This window comes from Mustela lutreola, chromosome 8 (genome assembly GCF_030435805.1).
Source record: "Mustela lutreola isolate mMusLut2 chromosome 8, mMusLut2.pri, whole genome shotgun sequence".
NCBI lineage: Eukaryota > Metazoa > Chordata > Mammalia > Carnivora > Mustelidae > Mustela > Mustela lutreola.
The window spans coordinates 121,137,493-121,159,079 of record NC_081297.1 but is presented as its reverse complement, the minus strand read 5'-3'; the positions used below and the strand labels follow the sequence as shown (position 1 = coordinate 121,159,079).

Below are 21,587 nucleotides of genomic sequence, written 5' to 3'. Positions count from 1 at the left end.
AATTAAGGCTTTGAAAGGATAGGAGGCGTGTCCCCCCATTGCACGGCTTGTAAATACAAAGGTGGACTTGAAACTCAACCTGTTGGACTCCAAAACATCCGGGTTCTTCATATTGTACGAGGATACCTCTTTAGAAGGAAAGGGCTGATAGAAAATCGATTCCCACGGAGGGCTTTGTAGCTTACGGTAGAGAGAGCAGCACTTTTCCAATGGAGTTCCAGAAAAATTTCCATGTGCAGAGGGGTGGGGCACTTGGGGAGGAGGAGGCTGTTTTCTTGACCCAAAGGCTGACTTGGGGGCTTCAAAGCATTGTACCTGACCTCTCTTCATCCTTAGCCACCCAAGGTTCATAAATTGGAATTCAATACTTACGGACTTTTTTCTTTGATGGATGTTCTTTCATAGTCATATATTTAAAGCTCCTGAAAATGAACCTACTTAAAATATATATTTTTTAAATAGTTAGAAAAGGGGCGCTTGGTGGCTCAGTGGGTTAAAGCCTCTGCTTTCGGCTCAGGTCATGATCTCAGGGTCCTAGGATGGAGCCCCGCATCGAGCTCTCTGCTCAGCAGTGAACCTGCTTCCTCCTCTCTCTCTCTCTGCCCGCTTCTCTGCCTACTCGTGATCTCTGTCAAATAAATAAATAAACTATAAAAGTAAATAAATAAATAAATAGTTAGAAGAACCGTGATTGGTTCTGTGTCTTTAAAGGGAAAGGAAATCTCCTGCTGATAATTTGTTTATTCTTACTTATATTTAAATAAATTTAAGTTAAATTGTATTTAGCACTTTAGAAATAAGTCAGAGAAAGAAAACGGCGTGTGACTTCACTTGTAGGTGGAATCTAAGAAAAAACAAAAAACAAAAACACAGAACAAATGACTACACAAACAAAAAAGCAGAATCAGACCTATAAATACAGACAACAGACAGAGTTGCCCGAGCGGTGGGGGTGGGGCACAGGCAAGCTGGGTGAAGGGGTGAAGGGGAGTGGGGGACACAGGCTTCCCCTTATGGAATAAGAAGGTCACAGGGATGACGGTGAGCAGAGCAGAATGTAGAGAGGTGTTCAATCACTGTGTTGTCCGCCTGAAACTAATGCCACATTGTATGTCAACTAGACTTCAATTAAAAAAAAATCTTAATACTGTCAAACTAGTCTCCTGAAGATACTGTCCACCTTGCCCAGAACCTTGTTAATGCTTCTTATATTCATTATGTTTATAAAACAAAGAGAAAATTAGACCCTTTACTGGAAATAAAAAAAAAGTCTATTTAGCATTTTGAGAAAATAGAGATGAATCAAATACTGATCATTCTTTTTCAGCCCTATCTTTTCTAATCAAATCATATGACAGCAGTATCGAAATCTTCACTTAACATATTTATACACTTTGCAATGTTATTACACTTGAGGTTATCTTGCCTGAAGTGAGGGCTTTGTCAATTATCCGGAAGGACTATCTTAATCCCTTTTATCAAATAATTCTTTTTTGCCATGCCTATCACACCAGTATCTTTATTGATTTCCTATTTATTAATTATTAACAGATTCAGAGAGGCAATTCATTTGTGTGCATGGGATCCAAGTTTTCCAACATCACTTTCAACCGTCTTTTGAAACACTATAACTTTTGCAATGTTTGCCATTTTGCCCTGCAACCTAGCGCATTGCATTTGCATTGTTTGTAAATGCCTACAACAACCATACCGTCAGCCAGACCTGGTGTTGATGTGATGGGTGGAGACGGAAGGAAGGGCCAAGTGAAGGGTAAGTGGTGACTAGTCTTACAAGAGATTAGTCGGCAGCTTTGTGAATATTTTTATGTTACGGTGCCTCTTTGCTTCCCTAAGCAATCAGGTAATTGTGGGATGGGGCATGATACAGGTTCAAATACTAAGGACTCCCCAGGCTCAAGTAATTGTGGAATGGAATGGAACTGGCTTTGCCTGGATCCGCTCTGACCCTGTAAATGTAGCAGCTCTTAGGAACCTATAGGCTCGGGTTGTTCTGCAATGAACCAAATTGTCTCTCAACTACTCTGATGTGCATGAATAGGGCCCAGAGCATTCTAGAACTACTGGAATGTTAAATCTCAAATTCAGAGATTTGTTTGAAGCCCCATATTATCTCTATTGTGATGTCTTTCAACAGATCTAAGAAGTTGTGTAGTTTTGATTCAAGGTGGGTTAAGGGGAGGATCAAACTGAATGAAACTTAGGTTCTAGGCCTCTACTATTATCACCCTAGTGTGCTTTTTGAGGTGGTGGTGGGGCAGTTATTAGCTTCAATAGACTTAAATGCTATGATCTTTGGTTCTTTTAACTTCATTTATCCTTTTTTTTAACTTCATTTATTTATTATTTATCATTATATCATTTATATATCTATTATCTATATCATTATTTATTTATTTATTTATTCATTTATTATTTTTTAACTTCATTTATCATTATTTCTTTTAACTTCATTTATCATTATGTTCTGTGTGAATATAAATTAAGAATAAGAATCAGTTTTCCTTCTTATAAGTATTTTAGATACAATACCTCACTGGCAGAGGATGCTTGCTGATCCCCCTTCTCTAACTATAGATGTATGACCATATATTCAAACAGTATTATTTGCAAGATATTGTAGCATTTCAAAGTAATGATAGTTGTTTTTTTTTCATAAGTAGAGAGAATAATGACGTCTTGTTTTTTCCTCTTTGCTTCTTTAGCATGCTGCTTATAAGACTTTTTTTTTCCTTTTTCTTTTCCTTTTTCTTTTTTGGGGTTAATTCTGTATTTTTCTTCCCCCTGGATTGCAAGCTTCTTGAGGACAAAACCTTCGTCTTATTTTGTTTCATGTCTCCAGGATCTGACACTGGACTGCATAAATGTCTGTTACAATGTTCTTTAATTGAAGTTGAAATGAAGAAGCTGACGTAAAAGGAAGGAAATGGTACATTACTATTGCCGAAGTGAAGCAGGTTGTACTAACTTTGCAAGGACAGGAAATAAAAGCAAGGTTCATTGGTGGAAGGTAGGACAGAGGGCAGGTTCTCTGCGGTGTGTTCTGAAAGGAGCAGAGGTCAAAGTATAATAACTATTCCACTGGAAAAACAAATAAACAGGCTGGAACATTCTTGCCTGAGCACATAGAAACTTGGAGTCCGTGAGCAGTTAGAGGCCCAAAGCTAGTGGCAAGGTTTATGAAGCCATCTGCATCGTCTCGTGGACCTTCTAATTTATTTTTTTCAAAAGTGCTTCCTGATAGGAAATGACACTTTCTAATGAAGTGTCAGGAAGTATACCCAGAAATTAATACAAGGTGACAGAATCTCCTTAAAAATGGAGATTAAAAAAAAAAAAAAAAGTCTCCATTTTAAGGAGATTCCACCACATCAGAAATTTCCAGTGGCCAACGGAAAGAAGGCAAGAAGGTTTTCTGGAAGCCATATGTCTGTTCAGTGTATCCGCAGACCTGTGGAGAAAGAAGAGCTTAATTAGACAGATGAGCAATTTCCTGAAAAGGCCCATGCAGGCGTTGGATTACATATCATTTCCTCTAAAAGAGGCAAAACCCATGATGATTAGCAACTCACTGTTTTGGAGCCCAGCCATTCTCCAGTTTATTTTCACTTGGTGGGAGTGAAGGAAGGTGATGCTATTGCTTTTGAGTTAGATTCTCTTAGTCATGAGTGTTGGATTTCTCTTGTGCAGAATGAGTGTTAAATTGAGCTCGGGATTATTGGAGTGGGGGATCCTGCTTTGTGGCTTGCCCTTGGTTAAACAGCAATCGCTTTAGCCAGAAGAATGTTCTAAGCCGTCCTCCCTTGTTTTCAGTGGCTTAGGAAACAGAAACTAATTTTCATTTCCACTAATCCAGACTTGATTGGGAAAGGAAATATAATGTTACTACATGAAAGCTTGAGGTTCCTGCCAAAGCCAAGCATGTACTTCAAAAAAAAAAGTCCTACTGATTCTTTCCCATTTGACTAATCCATACCCTCTCCATCTTTCCATTACAGAATATATGACCAAGAGTTTGCTCTTCTGGAAATTAATAAATGGTTTCATTAGTATCAAAAAGTTAAGACTGATTTGGAACTCAGAGAGCTGCAAGTCCTGTGGATAATATGGAGATTGGCTTCCATTTCTCAGCACTTCTGCTTCTTTGAAATAAGGAAGTTCGTAGACCTTCCTTAGTTTCCTTGTGCTCGCTTGTCTTCCCCGTCCGTCCCCCTTTGGTGTTTTACAAAACTGAGTCCTTGAAACCCTTCCCCTCTCACCACCATACAGACAGACGTGGGGGTAATGATCAAGAAAAGAAACCTTTTCATTCCTCTAGGCTTTCGGAAATCCTAGTGATTAAGTGTCATTTCAGGTCATTGATGTGAAATCATTTGAATTTTTTTTTAAACAGTTGGCAGTGATTAGGAATGGTTAATCTTGCTTGAGCTGTTCTTTCAGTAATCAAGTTTAGGTAAATATTAGACCAATTGAAACTGAAAAAAGGGTTTTAGTTAAATACATATGTATAAAGAAGAATAGTAAACATGCCCCCCCCTTTTTTTAAGATTATTTATTTGAAAAAGAGAGAGAGAGAGCATGCGTGGTGAGAGGGGCAGAGGGAGAAGCAGGCTCTCCACTGAGCAGGGAGCCCAACGCAGGACCCTGAGATCATGACCCAAGCCAAAGGAAGATACTTAACCGACCGAGCCACCCAGGAGCCCCTAAACATGCTCCTTTTAAACCAAAAATTAATTAAGAACTTCAAAATGTACAATGTTCAGTGAAACATTGGTGAAGATGAGATTTTGATAGTCACTATTTGCAGTAATGCAGTCTGGGAGACAGGAAATCAACAAACTGCCTGGGTTGGCCAGGGTTAGTTTGATGTGCAACATTTATACTTTAGTTCAGAAAAGAAGCTGTATTAGTTAGGGCCCTCCAAGGAAACAAAGCCAACAGGAGATCTATAACTAGATCTATAATATATAAATGTAGCTGTATCTGTAGATGTAGATATAGGTGTTATTGATCATGAGAAGTTCATTTATGTTATTATGGAGGCTGAAAAGTTCCATGATCTATAGGCTGGAGAGCCAGGAAAACTGGTGATGTAATTCAGTCCCAGTTTGAAGGCCTGAGAACCTGGGGAGCAGATTCAAGGGAAGAAGAAGAGATGTCCCAGGCTGAAATGTGAGGCAAGGAAAAAAGGGATGGATTCCTCCTTCCTCTGCCTTTTGCTCTACTTAGACCCTGAATGAATTGATGATGCCCACCGGTATAAGGGAGGGTCACCGATCGTCATTGAGCCCACCACTTCAAATGTTAATCTCATCAAAATACCAAAATTTGTATTTGACAGGGTTCTCCAGAAAAATACAACTAGGATTGATTGATTGATTGATTGATTGATTTCAGAAACTGGCTCACAAATTTGCCCATCCACATTGGCGAAGATGATCTTTTTTTTAACTTAGTCTGCTAATTCAAATCTAATCTCTTCCGGAGACACCTTCACAGATAAACCCAGAAATAGTATTTTACCAGCTATCTGGGCATCCCTTAGCCCAGGCAAGTTGACATGAAACTAACTGGAATAGGACCCCTTCTATGAAGTTAGCGGTCAAGCTCGACACCAGAACTGAAGTGTATGGAAGTAATTTTGTAATGTTCTTCTGATGATTTGGAGAAGTTTAGAACCCAAAACTTTGGTTGATAATGTGTAATAAATTAATAAAAATCTAGTTGAGTTGCCACTTAGGATCCAGGATGGACTGTTGGTTTTCATATAGGAAAGTTAAGATATAAGCGCACTATTTAAAAAAAATCTGTTTCTTAAAGGATTTTTTTAAAAGATTTCATTTTATTTGTTTGACAGACAGATCACAAGTAGGCAGAGAGGCAGGCAGAGAGGAGTAATCAGGCTCCCTGCTGAGCAGTGAGCCCGATGATGATGTGGGGCTCGATCCCAGGACTCTGGGATCATGATCCGAGCTGAAGGCAGAGGTTATAACCCGCTGAACCACCCAGATGCCCCTAAAAAAATCTGTTTCTTTTTCAGAAGCAGGCAAATGACAGGTTGGGTTGAAACTTCGGGATCTTAGTTTGTATAAAGTCATGTAAGTGGTAAAGATGAGTTTTGAACACAAGACTGAATGGAACACTCGAAACAAATGGAAGATTGGCCAGAGCTGGTGTTTGTTTGTTTATTTGTTTTTCTTTCTTTCTTTTTCTACTTTGCTTGCTCTTGACACAATGCCTGACATAGGTTTTCAATAGATATTTATTAAATAAATGTGAGTGAAGCTAGTGTCTCTATGTTCTTTCCATGATACCATCTGCATTTGGATAAGGGGGGTAACTTTTCCTTCCTGTTACTGTTATTACGGAGACTTTTTCCCCCTCAAATAAATGAGAGACACAAGGCTTCAATCTTTATTTTTGTAATTTAAAATCTACTGAATGGATTGTTGAAGCTTATGTTGGCTATTAGAGAGAAACTATATGAAAGATTCTCTTGCTCTGCTTTTAGACCCATCTTGGTCGCAAAGCTTTAACCTGACTAAATGGAAAATTTGATATACCTTTATTTATAAACAATAAGTATACCATACTTTCCAAATTAAAGCTTCAAAAAGAAGTACCTTGTAGGCTACAAAATTCACTTATCTATTCAAAAGAAATTTGAATGTTAGTACTAAGTACTTACCACTGTGCTAGGTGCTAGGAATATTATATTGAATATCATGTCTCCTATAAATGTGAAATGGATTTCGAAAGAACAGTTCAATATACTGTAATACAAAACAAAGTGAAAGTCTCCTTGTCAGAAACATTTCTAGACATCTAGAAGTAGTTACCCATTTAGGAAGATGGCCTCATGCAGGTGAGTAAATAAAGAGTAATGTCTTAACATCCTGGATGCTATTCTACCTCTTTAATATGCTTTTTTTTTTTTCTAAAGATTTTATTTATTTGACAGAGATCACAACTAGGCAGAGAGGCAGGCAGAGAGAGAGAGGAGAAGCAGGCTCCCTGCTGAGCAGAGAGCCCAGTGCAGGGCTCTATTCCAGGACCCTGAGACCATGACCTGAGCGGAAGGCAGAGGCTTTAACCCACTGAGCCACCCAGGCGCCCCTCTATTATGCTTCTTGAAGACACGAAGACGAAGCAACTGTTCTGACTGAATTTATTATTCCATTTAGGCTAAACAATTGGTTTTATTTTCATCTAAGTGACAGTTGGCTACTTGCTTTTACATCACATTTCACACAAAGCATTTTTCCTTTATGGGGATTTAGTACTCCCAGGTGTGTCTGGTCTTCACTCTGAAAAGGATAGGAAAAAGCAAAAGAAACAAAAAGCCCCCAGCAGATACAGGCCTTGGAACACGTTCTTTGCTGTTTGTGCAATGATGCCCTTCGAATAGTTTGACTTTCATGTGTATCCTCCAGAGTTAGGTACTTTAATCTCGTACTTATTTGGAGCATAGGTCTTGGAAATTTCTTTTTCGTAAAGGAGGGGAAAAAAAAAAAACCTAGAAGAAGGCTATACATCCATGGAATTTGAGAAAGAAATGAAAACAGCTTCATTTAAGTTTATATCTGCCAAAATTAACAATCTAAAATTCCTTTTGTAAGAACACTTTCTAGAGATTATGCTGAGTGAAATAAGTCAAGCAGAGAGAGTCGATTATCATATGGTTTCACTTATTTGTGGAGCATAACAAATAGCATGGATGACAAGGGGAGATGGAGAGGAGAAGGGAGTTGAGGGAAATTGGAAGGGGAGGTGAACCATGAGAGACTATGGACTCTGAAAAACAATCTGAGGGTTTTGAAGGGGCGGGGGGTGGGAGGTGGGGGTACCAGGTGGTGGTTATTGGAGAGGTCATGGATTGCATGGAGCACTGGGTGTGGTGCAAAAATAATGAATACTGTTATGCTGGAAAAAAAAAAAGAATACTTTCTGTACTCCTTAGGTTCTTTTTGAGATGCAATAGAAAGACAATGAAAGCAGGTAGATGAGGACTATACACCAAAAGATCGAAGAGGATTAAGAGATTAGCGCCAGGTCCCAGGGGCTCCCGCTCTGTCCCCTCAAGGTTATGCAGACAGAGCAGAGCAGGCCACATTTCTGCAAAGTAGAGACTCCTTCAGAAAATGCTCTTAAAAAAAAAAAAAAGAAAGAAAGAAAGAGGGAAAAGAAAATGCTCTTTATCAGTGACAATGTAGCTTACCCTTGACCACTTGGGGCATGGGAGGTAAGCAGTTAATGGGCGCCTCTCTAAGAAACAGACTAGCACACTATGTCTTTCTTACTCTGACATTCTAGGGCTCTTCTGGTTAGAAGAAGAAAATACTAGTGTTACCCTAAATATCAAAGGCTGTAATTCCACTCAGAAAATAGACACCAACTCCGTAAGCTACTGTCATAATGCCCTACACTGATGGATCTTAAGTCCTCAAATTCTGTACCAAACAGGCTTCTTTTTGTGGCAGATGAGTTCAAGTGTCATCATTTATCCTTGTACAACTTCACCGTGATAACTTTAAGGACTAGATATGGGCAAGGACTTGAAAACAAGTCAGGCAGTAGGTGGAACACCCAACTTCGACCCCCCTCCCCCCTCCCCCGCTCCCCCTCTCCCCGCCTGGCCCAGACACATTATCTGGCTGTTTCAGTGACTGGTTAAAACTGAAGCAAAGTTGATATGATAATTTGTAATTACAGCAATGAAATCCTTCCAAATTGATTGGGAAAAGGTCCGGCTACTTGCTATGTTAAGAATGGGGCATACATACACACAAAAAAGGACAAGTCCCAGTTAGTGAGATGTTGATTATTAAATTAAGAAGTGATGGAGGCCGGTAGACATAGAAGAAGGTGCTCAACCTCATTAGCAATTAGAAAATGAAAATTGGGATGACAGATACACTGACCAGTTGGGCTATAATTAAGATGTAAAATCACATTGACAGAAAGCTTAGAATTGCCAAGGAAAGCTGAAGATATACAAACCATATTGCCCAGCAATTCCAGGAATATACCCTAGAAGTGTTTGCTTAGGGGCCCCCAGAAAAGGGATAAATGCTTTGGGATACTAAACAGTGATGTAAATGAGCAAACAACATTTACAGGCAACACTGGAAACCGTCACAATTTTAAGGTTAAATGAAGGAATCGTGGTATGGAAAATACCTATGTAATGATCGTCTTCCATTAAAATTCAGAGCCAGACCAAATCAAACTATATTGTTTCGGCTCTTTTGGGGAGCTGATGTATTGTATTTCTTAACTCTGGACTGGACTCTGTTTAAGCAGTTGTTGAAGAGTACAGGTACATTTTAGATACTTTTCTATGTGCATGTTTTATGCTGCAGTAAAAAGTAACACACACATGGGGCGCCGGGGTGGCTCAGTGGGTTAAGCCTCTGCCTTTGGCTCAGGTCATGATCTCAGGGTCCTGGGATTGAGCCCCGCCTCGAGCTCTCTGCTCAGCAGGGAGCCTGGTTCCCCTTCTCTCTCTGCCTGCTTCTCTGCCTACTTGTGGTCTCTGTCTGTCAAATAAATAAATAAAATTAAAAAAAAAAAAGTAACACACATGCTTGCGCACACGTGTGCGCACATACACACACGTAACACAGATTCTGAGACCACTGTCTACAGGCAGTGTCCGTATAACGCCCAAGATGCTAAAGCGAGTCTGTCTGTTTTGAGGGAAGTTTGGGGCTGGCCCCGACGAGAAAAGTGTGCCCTGGATTCAAGATGTCACCCCTTCCGGTAACGTCATTGGCTGACTAATCCGGGTTTGGGTTGTTATCACACAAAAGATCCTTCAGTAAAATCCTATTTGATTCAATTGACTTTATTCAACAAGCTCATAACTACCAACTCAATCTTGCAATTTGGTTTAGACATACAAGCCATTATGGGTTAATGTAAATTATATGAGAATGGTTGGGAATCTCTGACAATTAGTCTGCACTCCTTTATTTTCATTCCAGTCCTGCTTTCTTCCTAAATGACCCACAAATTCATTTTCGTCAGCCTGCTTTTACCTCAAATGACACAGCCTGCGTTCCATAGATAGCAGAGGAGAAAATACACTTCCCGTTTTTTTTTATCATCTCTAAACACACTAGCAAAGGAATATCTGAAAGGTGTTTTCATCTGACTAATCAGGTTAGAAATCTCAGGAGAACAGTCCTATTTGCTATATTTTTGATGGAAATGTTTCTGTTTCTGGCTGAGAATCTTGCAAGAACAGATTTCTCCTTGGATACTTCCTGTTGGAACTTCAAGTAAGAAAAAAAGAAAGCAAGTTTTTCTTCCTCATCAATCGGAAAATAAACTTGGATTGTGAGGGACTTAGGCATAAGGGCCATGATTTGTTTATTTTTTTAAGTATACATTATATGGCATAGAGTTGTGCAGAATGCCAGGAAATAATGCTTATTGGTGATCGTTGACATCTGTTGTCCCCCTCCCCCAAATTTGGTGATTGGTGGTTACAAATTGGCTTATTGGTAATTGTTGACATATGGTGTCGTCCTCCCCCAAATTTGGCTATTTCAGTGCGATGTTCATAACGTCTTTGATTTTCAGTGCAAGCAAGTTGTAGAACACAAAACACTTCTCTTTATTTGAAACTTTAAAAAAATGGTTTATGAATTTGAATACTTAGAACCAGGTGTTGTTTCACTCTCTAATTGCCTGTTATTTCACCATCTTGTCTTGTTGATTACTAGTAAGTTCTGTGATGGAAGAAGCTATTTTCCCTCTGTGTTCTCCATGCCATTTAAATACTGGGCTGAGAATATAATGGATGCTTAATAAATTCTTACCACTTTTGATTCCATCCCTTTTTTAAAAAAAATAGTTGCTTTTAAATACATTCAAAACCTGTCTTTAGACCCATGCTCAGCATGATCAGAGCCCGGTAACCTAAGGTGTAAGAAAGCACTGAGTTCTTGGTCTCTCTAGACTTCTTTTGTTACAGATTGTAATTGTTAATGGCTATTATTAATAATATATTCTTTTTTTTTTAAAGATTTTATTTATTTATTAGGCACACAAAGAGAGCTCACAAGTAGGCAGAGAGGCAGGCAGAGAGAGAGAGAGGAGGAAGCAGGCTCCCTGCTGAGCAGAGAGCCCCATGCGGGACTTGATCCCAGAACCTGGGATCATGACCTGAGCTGAAGGCAGAGGCTTTAACCCACTGAGCCACCCAGGAGCCCCTTAATAGTACATTCTTAATAATAATGGTTGTTATTAAAAATGGGGTTTCTGTTTCCCTTGCCTCCGGAGATGTATCTTGTAAGACAATCCAGCAATTGCACTATTAGGTATTTATTCAAAGGATGTAAAAATACTGATTCGAATGGACATATGCCCCTTGACGTTTACAGCAGCATTAGCAATGACAGCCAAATTATGGTAAGAGTTCAAATGTCTATCAGCTGATGAATGAATAGAGAAGTTGTGGTGTATATCTACAATGGAATATTACTCAGCCATAAAAAGAATGAAATCCTGCCATTTGCAACAACGTGGATGGAACCAGTGTATTATGTCAAGTGAAATGAGTCAGTCAGGAAAAAACCAAATACCATATGATTTCACTCAAATGTGGAATTTAAGAAACCAAACAGATGAACATGGGGGAAAAGAAAGAGAGAGAGGCAAACCATAAAACAGACTCCTAACAGTGGAGAACAAACTGAGGGCTGCTGGAGGGGAGGCCGCGGCGGCGGGGGGTGGGGTGGGGGTGGGGCTAACGGAGTAATGGGCATTATTATTATTGTTGTGATGAGCACTGGGCATTATATGTAAGTGATGAACCACTTAATTCTACTCCAGAAACTATGCACTATACCTATTACACTATATGTTAACTGGAATTTAAATAAAAACTTAAATAAATAAAAATAGGGTTTCTAAACAATTTTTAAACTATACAGGCTTGCCCAGATATTGAGGAACAACGCAATGTCAAAGAAACACTGGGAATAGAATGATAATGTATGTGATTATAAGCGGTGGTGGGGGGGTACAGAGAGAAGCCAGAGGCAGTAAAAACATACGGGAATTATGAGTCTATTCTACCTGGCTCTTTCCCCCCATTGCCAGGTGCCATTTAGATCCCATTAGAAGGCACCGTAGGTTCTAGTCAGGGACTTAAGATCAGTGTTTGTGATAGTGATGGAAAGTGATAGCCTACCTAGAGTCTCTCTCAGATTCTAGTGTTTCATTTTCAATGTTAAATCTCTCTAAAAGACTCTCACAGAATGCAGAGGGAACATGTTAAAGAAGATAGACCAAAGATTCCTAATCTGGAATCCATGGAAGGGATTCAAAGGCTCTTGGACTCTTGACGTTGTGTGTAAAATTGGATCTAGGCCTTCCTACATTTTTCGGAGTGTTCTGGCTGTTCATCTGGGATTCCTAACCTTTTCTCCTCCCAGGTGAAGGATCACTGCTTACAGGTAACGCTTACATTTACTCTGGGGCCTAGAACCAGCCATAGGAACTTGACTGGACGAGTCGATTGAAAAAGATCCTTCCCACAAAGACTCGAACGGCCTTTGCGAAGATGACACTTCTCACCATGCTTCAGTTAGGAATGTTCAGGGGATCCCTTTCCGGAGTTCGAGCACGGGGCTGAAAATACCAGAGGCTATTAATACTGCTTGTATATTTACTTTCATGACTTGGCAAGGATGGGAGCTGCGACATGCAATCTTCTCAGAGATGATGCCGTGGGGGTTGGCCAGCCAGCAGGCAGATGTCTGAAGTTTGGCAAGTAACGCTCTCCTCCTCCTCCTCCTTGGAATCACAGAATGGTCCACGGAGGCCATTTGAATTTCCACTCTCTGTAGCTCTAGTCTCTTTTATTAAAAACAAAAAAAACAAAACAAAACAAAAACTTTATTGAGATATAATTGATAGGCCATCAAATTCAACTTTTTAAAATGTATAATTTAATGTTTTTTAGTTTAGTTGGGCAACCATCCCCACAATCTCATTTTAAAACCTTCTTCAGAGTCTTTTCTATTTATGTTCTTCTAATAGTTCCAGAATAACACTATGTTTCATTTGTTTTAAAGAAGATTTGTGCTCTGAAATTACCCCTGCGGTTAATCGGCCGTCACATATTTTGGTGGGGGTTGGGAGGAGTCTTAAGAACATATAAGGGCTCCGTGTCTGCTAGTGGCAGAATTTACTCTTTGTGACTCAGTGTTTACAGAGTGCTAGTCGTTTTTTAAAATGTTGAGGATATCTCCTAGACAGAAAGCCAAACAACAACAACGACAAACCTGGACCCTTTGGACCATTTCAATTTGCCCTTTTTGTAGGCCAGAAACAGTGAGTCTCTGTAACTTCACAAGGTTCAGCATAATATAGCTTACATTACATCTTCATGCCTCCTCCACAGGCATTGCAAAGATACTAAATTTTAGGTTCCATAAAAGTAAAGCAACTTGCTGCTACTGGAAACACACAGCTAAAATTTGTGTTTCTTTGTAATTATTTACAAAGAGTTAAAATACTCTCATCCTCAATTGTTATTCTTCCATATAACCTCAAATATTTACTAAGTACCTAATATTTACCTAACTAAGGTGGTAGGAAGAAAGATCCAGGCTCAGCCTTAAGGATCACACATTTTTGCTGTCCCTTCTAGCGTTCTTTATTAATTTATTATTTGATAGTTATGCAATGTGTTTGCATTTCCACCTTCAGCAAATTCATTAACTGATTGAGTCTTCATCCTTGCTGCTTCATGGGTAGGCCAAGCCCTTCTTTCCTTCATGCACTCAAGCTTCAATTACACAAAGGCCTTTTTTTTTTTTTTTTTTTTTTTAATTCTATAGTTCCCAAGTTCACCAAGTGGACACAATCTTCTGTCAATGTTGCAATGTTTCCACATTGTTAAAGGATGTAATTTTGTGGTTTTCCCAACTGTAATTACTACCTGCCTCGGCCTTGGCTGAATGCCAGCGATTCTCAATTCTTAAATTTGGAAGTAGATTAAAGCATTTAATTAACACACACACACGCACACAGTATCTTGAACTGTGCAAATCTAGTCCTTAACCGTCAAAGCTCATGTCTGATAAAAGCATCAATAATACAAAAGACACATATAAGTAACTTGTACACATTTCTAAAATAGGACTATTTTCCAATATATTTTTTATGCTACATAAGGTCTTTCAGACATGCAGTGGATTTTCCCAGACCTGAATTCAGCTGGAGTATATGCCTGGACCATTGACTTGAGGTGGAGAACTGCGTGTGTCTTTTGGTAGTTTTCCTCCAAGTACAGCTCCTAAGTAGAGAAACAGAATGCTGGGAAATTTCTATCATCAGGTTTACACTAAAAAGGGCATAATACTAAGGAAGCAATCTGATGCTAATCAGGGATAATAGTGTTAATTTTGTCCAGAACTGATAGAAAACAGAATTTGTGTGTGTTGGAGAACATTTTATCTGGTTTCTTCATTTTATTTTTTTAATTTTAATCAATTAATTTATTTTTAAAGATTTTATTTATTTACTTGACACAGAGAGAGAGATCACAAGTAGGCAGAGAGGCAGAGAGCGAGGGGGAAGCAGGTTCCATGCTGAGCAGAGAGCCCAACGTGGGGCTCGATCCCAAGACCCTGAGATCATGACCTGAGCCGAAGGCAGAGGCTTAACCCATTGAGCCACCCAGGCGCCCTGTTTCTTCATTTTACAAATGAGAAAATGGAATCCCAGAAAAGTTAAGTGACTACTTTGACATTACTTATTAGTTAAAAATTCCAAATTCCAATCCAATAACCTAGATTCCCAGCACAATGCTCTTTCTATTGATGTTTTCTCCATTTCACATGTCACATGGGAAAAGATTTCATTATATTCCAACCTGAGCCTCCTTTGTGATCAAAGTTCAGTTTCTTCAACTGTCTTTTCTCTTTCTTACCCTGCCACTATTTTTCTTAAACTCCATTTCACTCCGGCTAGAATCAGACAATCAGTATCAGTGGTCCTCAAGTTTGAGCACACATCAGAATTATCTCGAGGCTTTGCTGAAACCAGATAGGTGGGTCCAGCCCTGAGTTTCTGATTCTGTAGGTGTGCATGCAGGTGAGAATTTGTATTTTTAGGAGCTTTTCAGGTGCTGCTGCGGGTTGGGGACCACACTTTGGGGACTACAAACCTACATGAAACAGAGTTAATGACTCTATGGACAGGGTTTCTAAGGACTGGCTCCTGATGCTTACTCCTTTAGCCTCTGGAAGCATAACAGATTATCAAAGTACCCCATCCAAAAGCTCCTTGCCCTCTGTAGTCTCCCAGCATTGGCTTCTACATTGAGATCTGTGTGAAAATGACCACATGCAGAGGCAGAGGGCCAGTGAGTCAGTCTGGAAAGAAGGCAGCTGTGTATCTTTTCTGACTAGCACATAGCGCCTACCACCCCACCTCCTGACTGGGGCTTCCTTCTTTTTCCCTTGTTAAAATTTCCTTATTAAAATAATTAATGTTGAACATGCTAGTGATAAGAAGATAGCCATAACAAAGAAGTTCTAAGAAGCTCATGTTTTCAATCCTTGAAGAGGCAGAGAATGAAAATACCACTGTAGCCATCAGGTTCTTAGCTGCAGAAATAGAATCGAGGTTAGCTAGTGTAAACAGAAAGAGATTTAATATAAGGTATCAGGTAGCTCACCGAATGTGAGTGGGCTTTGGAGAACCTGGGTCCCACGCAGAACTCTCTACAGGAATGCGGGGATAGTTTTCTCGACTTTATTCTACAGGAAGGGAGACTGGAACGGTTGTTGAGTGAAGCCATCTGTAGTATTTGCCACAGTTATCTTGTACAAATTGTGGTTCATTCTTTGTTTTTTTTTTTTTTTAATTTTTTGTATTTATTTGACAGGCAGAGATCACAAGTAGGCAGAGAGGCAGGCAGAGAGAGAGGAGGAAGCAGGCTCCCTGCTGAGCAGAGAGCCTGATGCGGGGCTCGATCCCAGGACCCTGAGATCATGACCTGAGCCGAAGGCAGAGGCTTTAACCCACTGAGCCACCCAGGTGCCCCTGGTTCATTCTTTATTCTCAAGCAAGATGCTGATCAGACATCGGATATCAAGTTTTACAAACTCACATAATGGTCTGTAAATTGCCCAGTGTTGAAAGAGAGATGTGGCAGGGAACTGACTAGTAAATGAAGAATTTTGGAAATAGTTGTTTTAGTATACCAGCCATAGGGTGGTGATCTCTGATCCATGGGCTCCTGGGACTTCCAGATTCATGAAGATGATGTATTTGAAGAAAGACTTCTCTAAAGACAATCTGGTGGCTCTTAAAACCCAATACCAATGACTTTGTTACTGATGGCTCTAGTGTTTATATTTTATACTATGTTCATAATTTATACTGTTTCTGTAGTGTGAGACTATTTATTGAGATTGGAATTCTTAAAAAAACCATATCTGGCTACATATGATCGGGATGAGGATTCATTATACCATTATTCTACAGGGTACATCAGATTAAAAACATCATTGGCCTTAACAATCATCATCCAGTCTTCTTATGAACTCTAAGTTTGAGATTCCTTGGATTACCATTAACCACTACTTGGTCATTACCAAATGGAATCCAAGGCTGAAGAAGCCTGCTTGGATTCCTCATTTTTTTTTTTTTCAAGATTTTATTTATTCATTTGAGAGAGACAGAGACAGAGCGAGCACAAGCAGGGGGAGCAGCAGAGGGAGAGGGAAAAGCACGCAGAGAGAGAAGCAGGCAGAGGGAGAAGCAGGCTACCCCCTGAACAGGGAGATAGATGTGGGGCTCGATCCCAGGACCTGGAGACCATGACCTGAGCCTAAGGCAGATGCTCCACCATCTGAGCCACCCAGGTGCCCTGCATTCTTCACTTTTCTTTCACGGCAGCCTTGATGGCTGTACCATTGGGTGAACTATTTATGCTGGTAACACAGAGACTCACAATGCCATTAGATATTTTTTTCTCTTATGCGCCTGTCTGGAGGTAGGCAATATAAGATAAATATATTAATTCTGTTATACATAGCACACAGCTTCTATCTTTGTCCAAGTTGGCTATCGTGACTCTCCCTCAGACACTGGGAAGGGAAAATAGGAAGTGGGGGACACATCCTTTCCAGTTAAGGGTAAAACCTAGAAGTCATACACAGCGCTTCTGGCTCACTTGACATGAGTCAGAACTGAGTCACAGAGCCACACCTCATTGCAAGTGAAGCCAGGAACTGTCATCAATAATTGGAAGGCCTTCAACCCAGTGAAAATCTGGGTGGGGGATTTCAATACCAGAAAGAAGAAGTGAACATTGGTGGATGGCTAGCTCTCTTTGCCACCATGGCTTACCTGACGCTGTAGGTTGGTTTCTTCCACATCAGAGATGCTTTGTGGGCAGACTCTGCTGGGCCGCCCGAGATGAAAGTGAGCTCCTAGCAGGGGTGAGTAAGGGGAGTGCATCCAACCGATTGTCTGGTAAACAGATGAGGGAATAACAGAATCTCAGTGTTGAAAGGAAACCTCAGTCATCACCTAGTCCAACCACTCACCTGAAACATCTCAACTGTCTTTTCAACTTGTTCAATTTTACATGTGAAAACTAACGACTTCCCCAGAGTCACAGAATTAGGGGTGACAATCAGGACTAGAATCCAGAGAGCATGGTAGATTTTATTTTCCTTCTACTGCTCCTGGATGAACCCCTCTGAGCTCTGTTTCGACCATGCTGTGGTCAGAGAAGAGAGATTTGTGTGAATTATAAGCTATAACAATCCATGTATTTTTAGAATTCTGTTAAGTGTCGTAGAATAACTGAGCTAGTATAATGAATTGTAAGGCCCCCTTTCAGTTATTGAAACAGTGGAGTCTTGTTAGAACACAGATCATGATTACACGTCTCTGGATGCCCATACAAGTTGGTGAAAAGGGTATTGACGAGGAATTCAAATGACATGAGCCAGTCTCAGCTATCTACTATCTATACGACTCCAGGAAATCATCTGACTTCTTTGAGACCTGACTTATTTTTAAAATAAGAAATTAGAGATGGTAAACAACTTAGCTGTTGGCACAACATAGGTTCTGACAGATCAGAATAGATGCCATTTCTAAAACAACAACAACAACAACAAAACCTCAATTAAGGGAGCTGGTGCATCCTGGAGGAAGGTAAGCTTTGAGCTCTGTGAGTTTCTCTTGAAATTGAATTGCACACAGTGAAAAGTGGCCATATTAGCCTGCACCATTAGGGCAGGCTAATATGTCACCCTCCGTACATAGGTGACAAAAGGGCGCATTGAAGCCTCGGTCTGATGATGAGATGTTGTTTGTCAACCTCAAGACTGAAATGACTATCAGTAAAAGCAACAAATCCCTGTAAGACTGTTCTGGAACAATGTACTCGTTTTGTCTGTTTAGGAAACCAGAGTTTCCCGGGTCCTCCTGTAAAATAAATTAGAAAACAATGTAGAGACTGGCTTCTAAGGTGGCAAAGAATCCATTTGGTCATAAAAGGGACAGTTTCTAGGGCCCAATTCAAAAGGCTGTCACATTTCATTACATTTCTAAAGACCTCAGCTCCAAAAAGAGGACAATTGTGGGCCTGCAGGTGAGCCTGAATATTATCTTTAGTGAGGTCTGGAGATAAAGGCTGCAATTGAAAGCATTTAGAATGAATTGGACAGAATAATTTTAAATTATGGCCTTGAAATTTCCACTTTGCTTATAGGAATGAGATAAGGCCAAACACTCCAGTTAATGGAACACAAGCTACTAATTTCCTGAAAAAGACAAAAGGAGGGGAGTGCATTGCTCTGATGTGGAATGACCAATGTTCTTTAGTCTCAATGCTGACAGTGAGATAACTGTGTCAAAGGAGAAAGTGATAGGAGAGGCAGCCTTAGATCCAAAGGGAGAAAAAAGAAGGAAGGCTAAACAATGGCTCCTATCAGTTCCAAAGGTGAGCTCACCTTCCTGGCTTTCAGTGATCTCATTCGCCGCCATGGCTCGGTGACCACAGAGCCAGTCTGCTCTCTGCTTCTCTGCGTGTGTGCGCCTGCATTTTAATCATCTGTAAATAGCGTATCCTCCATGGTATTTTTTTTCCTGGCTCCTGAAAAAGCAGTGCCTCTCTTCCAAATGCATGAACATGGAATTATCGTCACAATCTCGCCTTATTTACATGAGAATGTGCAAGTCGGACCACTGAAGAGCACAGGCTGTTTGGAACGGAAAACTAGTATTTTTCTAGAATATGAAAACCTTAAAGGTCAAACGACCTTCAGGGCTGGGGAGGGCACTCAGATCTCAGGGTCCTGCTGAGAGGGTGGCGTTCCTGGGATAAGCTGGGCCCTTGTCGTCGGAGCAACCCTCCACACCACCCCTCCCCCACTTCCCGACACTCCTACCAGGCCTGTGCTTCTGTGGCCTGTGGAAGAAGTGGAAGCTTTTGTGGTGGACAGAAGAGAAGGAACCGGTGTTCCCTCATGGCCTCCGGTTAGGGGGAGTGGTGGGGGTGGATAGCACTTTACTTACCTTTCTTCTAGGACCTCTAGAAAATAGCATCTCAGAAAAATCCTCCCCTAAGGGGCCTGAATTTCTGACTCTTTTTGACTCGGGCTGGAGAGAGAAGACAGGGCTTTTGCTGTTGTGTTGTTGGGGTGTCTGGCTTTGCTCACATCCTGGTTTCCTGAGGGACATCACTTCCTTTCCCAATATCCTTTGGATGTACTATAGATATGCAGGCTCTTGTGTTTCCCTTGCAAGCTTTTCAGGATGAAATGATTCTCTCTAATTTTCTTTCTCTCTCCTTTCCTCCCTCCCTTTTTTCCTTCCTCTCTTCCTCTTTTTCTGCACATTTTTTTTACTCAGATTCTCCTTTGTTTTCCTCCTGAATATGCCACCAGGAGAAAGACTTGACTGTCTTGAGTTCAGAACAAACTTGGGAAGCTGTGTTTTTATGAAATCACTCAGGAACTTAGGCTGTCTCTAAGTCCCTCCCTCCTCCATAGGAGACCTTAAGCTCTACTTCAGGATGGCTTTAGATCTTTTTCTCAGATCTCCCCGGAATTCCGTGCTCCTATACTATAGTTGGCTATGCTATAGTTGCTAGGAATGAACTGATATTATTAACTTGACCTTTAGGAGGTAGGGTAATGATGCAGTAGGGTAATGAGGAGAGGCTTTAGAACATGCAAAATGTAGTAGCGGAGTCGAAAGAAAGAGAACTTTGGCATTATTCTACCCTAGGTTCAAATCTCAACTGTGTCACCTGTGTGACAAGAAGGCTACCATAACTTTTCTGAACATCAGTTTCCATATCTGAAAACCTGAGGCACTGCCAGCTGACACCATGGGGTTGTTGAAGGCCAAAGCCTCACCTTGAGAAGATGCCTAACAAATGCGAACACTTCCATTTTCTTGCTAATAATAGAGCAGTCCAACTTTCCAATTCTCTTACAACATTTTTTCCTATTGATTGGGCCTACCACTTAGTGAAGGCTTCCTTTTTTGCCAACACTGCTAATGCTGTTCTTAGCATTTTGCTTAATTTAACCTTCATTACAATCTCAGGAGCTAGCTATACTTTTAATTGACCAATGAAGAGCTGTGACTTTTAAGGGTTTAAATGACTTGCTTGAGGACATCTAATTGGTAAACAGCTCAGCGGGGGAGCTGGCTTCAGCTTCCTGTTCCAGAACCTTCATGTTGAACTACCATGTAGCCTACATTTGGGGCAAGCATTTTCTTTGGTACCCCAAAACAGAATGCCAGATGGGATGGCCATACCTTTCACAGACATAAGAACTAAAATAACTGCCACCATCCATGGGAAGAAGTTAGTGTTTCACTAAGACCTGCTGTTAAAAGTAAACAATAGCTCCTGAAGCAATTGTGCTGGGCTTAGATAAGACCTCACTGCAGACTCTGGGCTCCGTCATGCCTGGAGTAATTCCTCCATGTATTAAGGCCTGGAGGAAGGTCTGCAAAAGGGAGTCAAATGGATATCTTGGAAATGACTTTTTTTTTTTTGCAGATTGACCTATGGTTTGGAAACTCAAAGCTACTTTCTTTTTTTGAACTGTAAGATCTAGTATTTATAAGGACAATAAAAGTGTCTTCCTGGGGGAGGGGGTAAATCCCTTTTCTCATCTTCTGCAGCTAGTGCATTTCTTCTGCCAACACCCGAGCTGATGAAACAAGAGGTGTGGGCCTACTGGTTGCTGGCACGTTCCGGTAACTTAGTAAATGCGAACAGATCTGATTTCTGAGCTACTACCAACAGGGGTAGAAGCAACAGCAATGATGGGTAGGCAACAGCTTCACACGGTTGCTCAGTCAGATTACGGAAAGCCCAGCTGATTCCTGTGTCCCGGCTGTGCTCCACAGCCCCAGTTCTCTTCTCTCAAGGTTCTTTCCTCGGCCACCCTAGAACCTCTGTGGGAAGACGAAGATGACTTTTCATGTGCTGTATGTATGAATGTTGTGCATGATGTGGTGTGTAGATGTGTGGCATGTGCATTTGTAAGTGCATTTGGGGT

The 21,587-nt window shown here is 40.6% G+C and overlaps 2 long non-coding RNA genes across 3 annotated transcripts; one reads left to right on the top strand and one right to left on the bottom strand.

The window, feature by feature from the left end:
• Window positions 1–1,555: 1,555 nt before the first annotated feature.
• On the top strand, window positions 1,556–7,830 carry LOC131839238 (uncharacterized). Of its 2 annotated transcripts, none has more exons than XR_009356879.1 (4): window positions 1,556–1,771; window positions 2,861–2,947; window positions 4,017–4,115; window positions 6,962–7,830. It is a non-coding gene; the product is annotated as an uncharacterized LOC131839238 (long non-coding RNA). The 2 variants fall into 2 exon arrangements; XR_009356878.1 differs by having other exon boundaries at window positions 2,861–3,028.
• A 6,413-nt stretch (window positions 7,831–14,243) lies between these two features.
• On the bottom strand, window positions 14,244–19,674 carry LOC131837995 (uncharacterized). The gene is made up of 3 exons (XR_009356401.1): window positions 19,582–19,674; window positions 17,398–17,520; window positions 14,244–14,332 (listed from the first exon to the last, which is right to left on the bottom strand). It is a non-coding gene; the product is annotated as an uncharacterized LOC131837995 (long non-coding RNA).
• Between the last annotated feature and the right edge of the window lie 1,913 nt (window positions 19,675–21,587).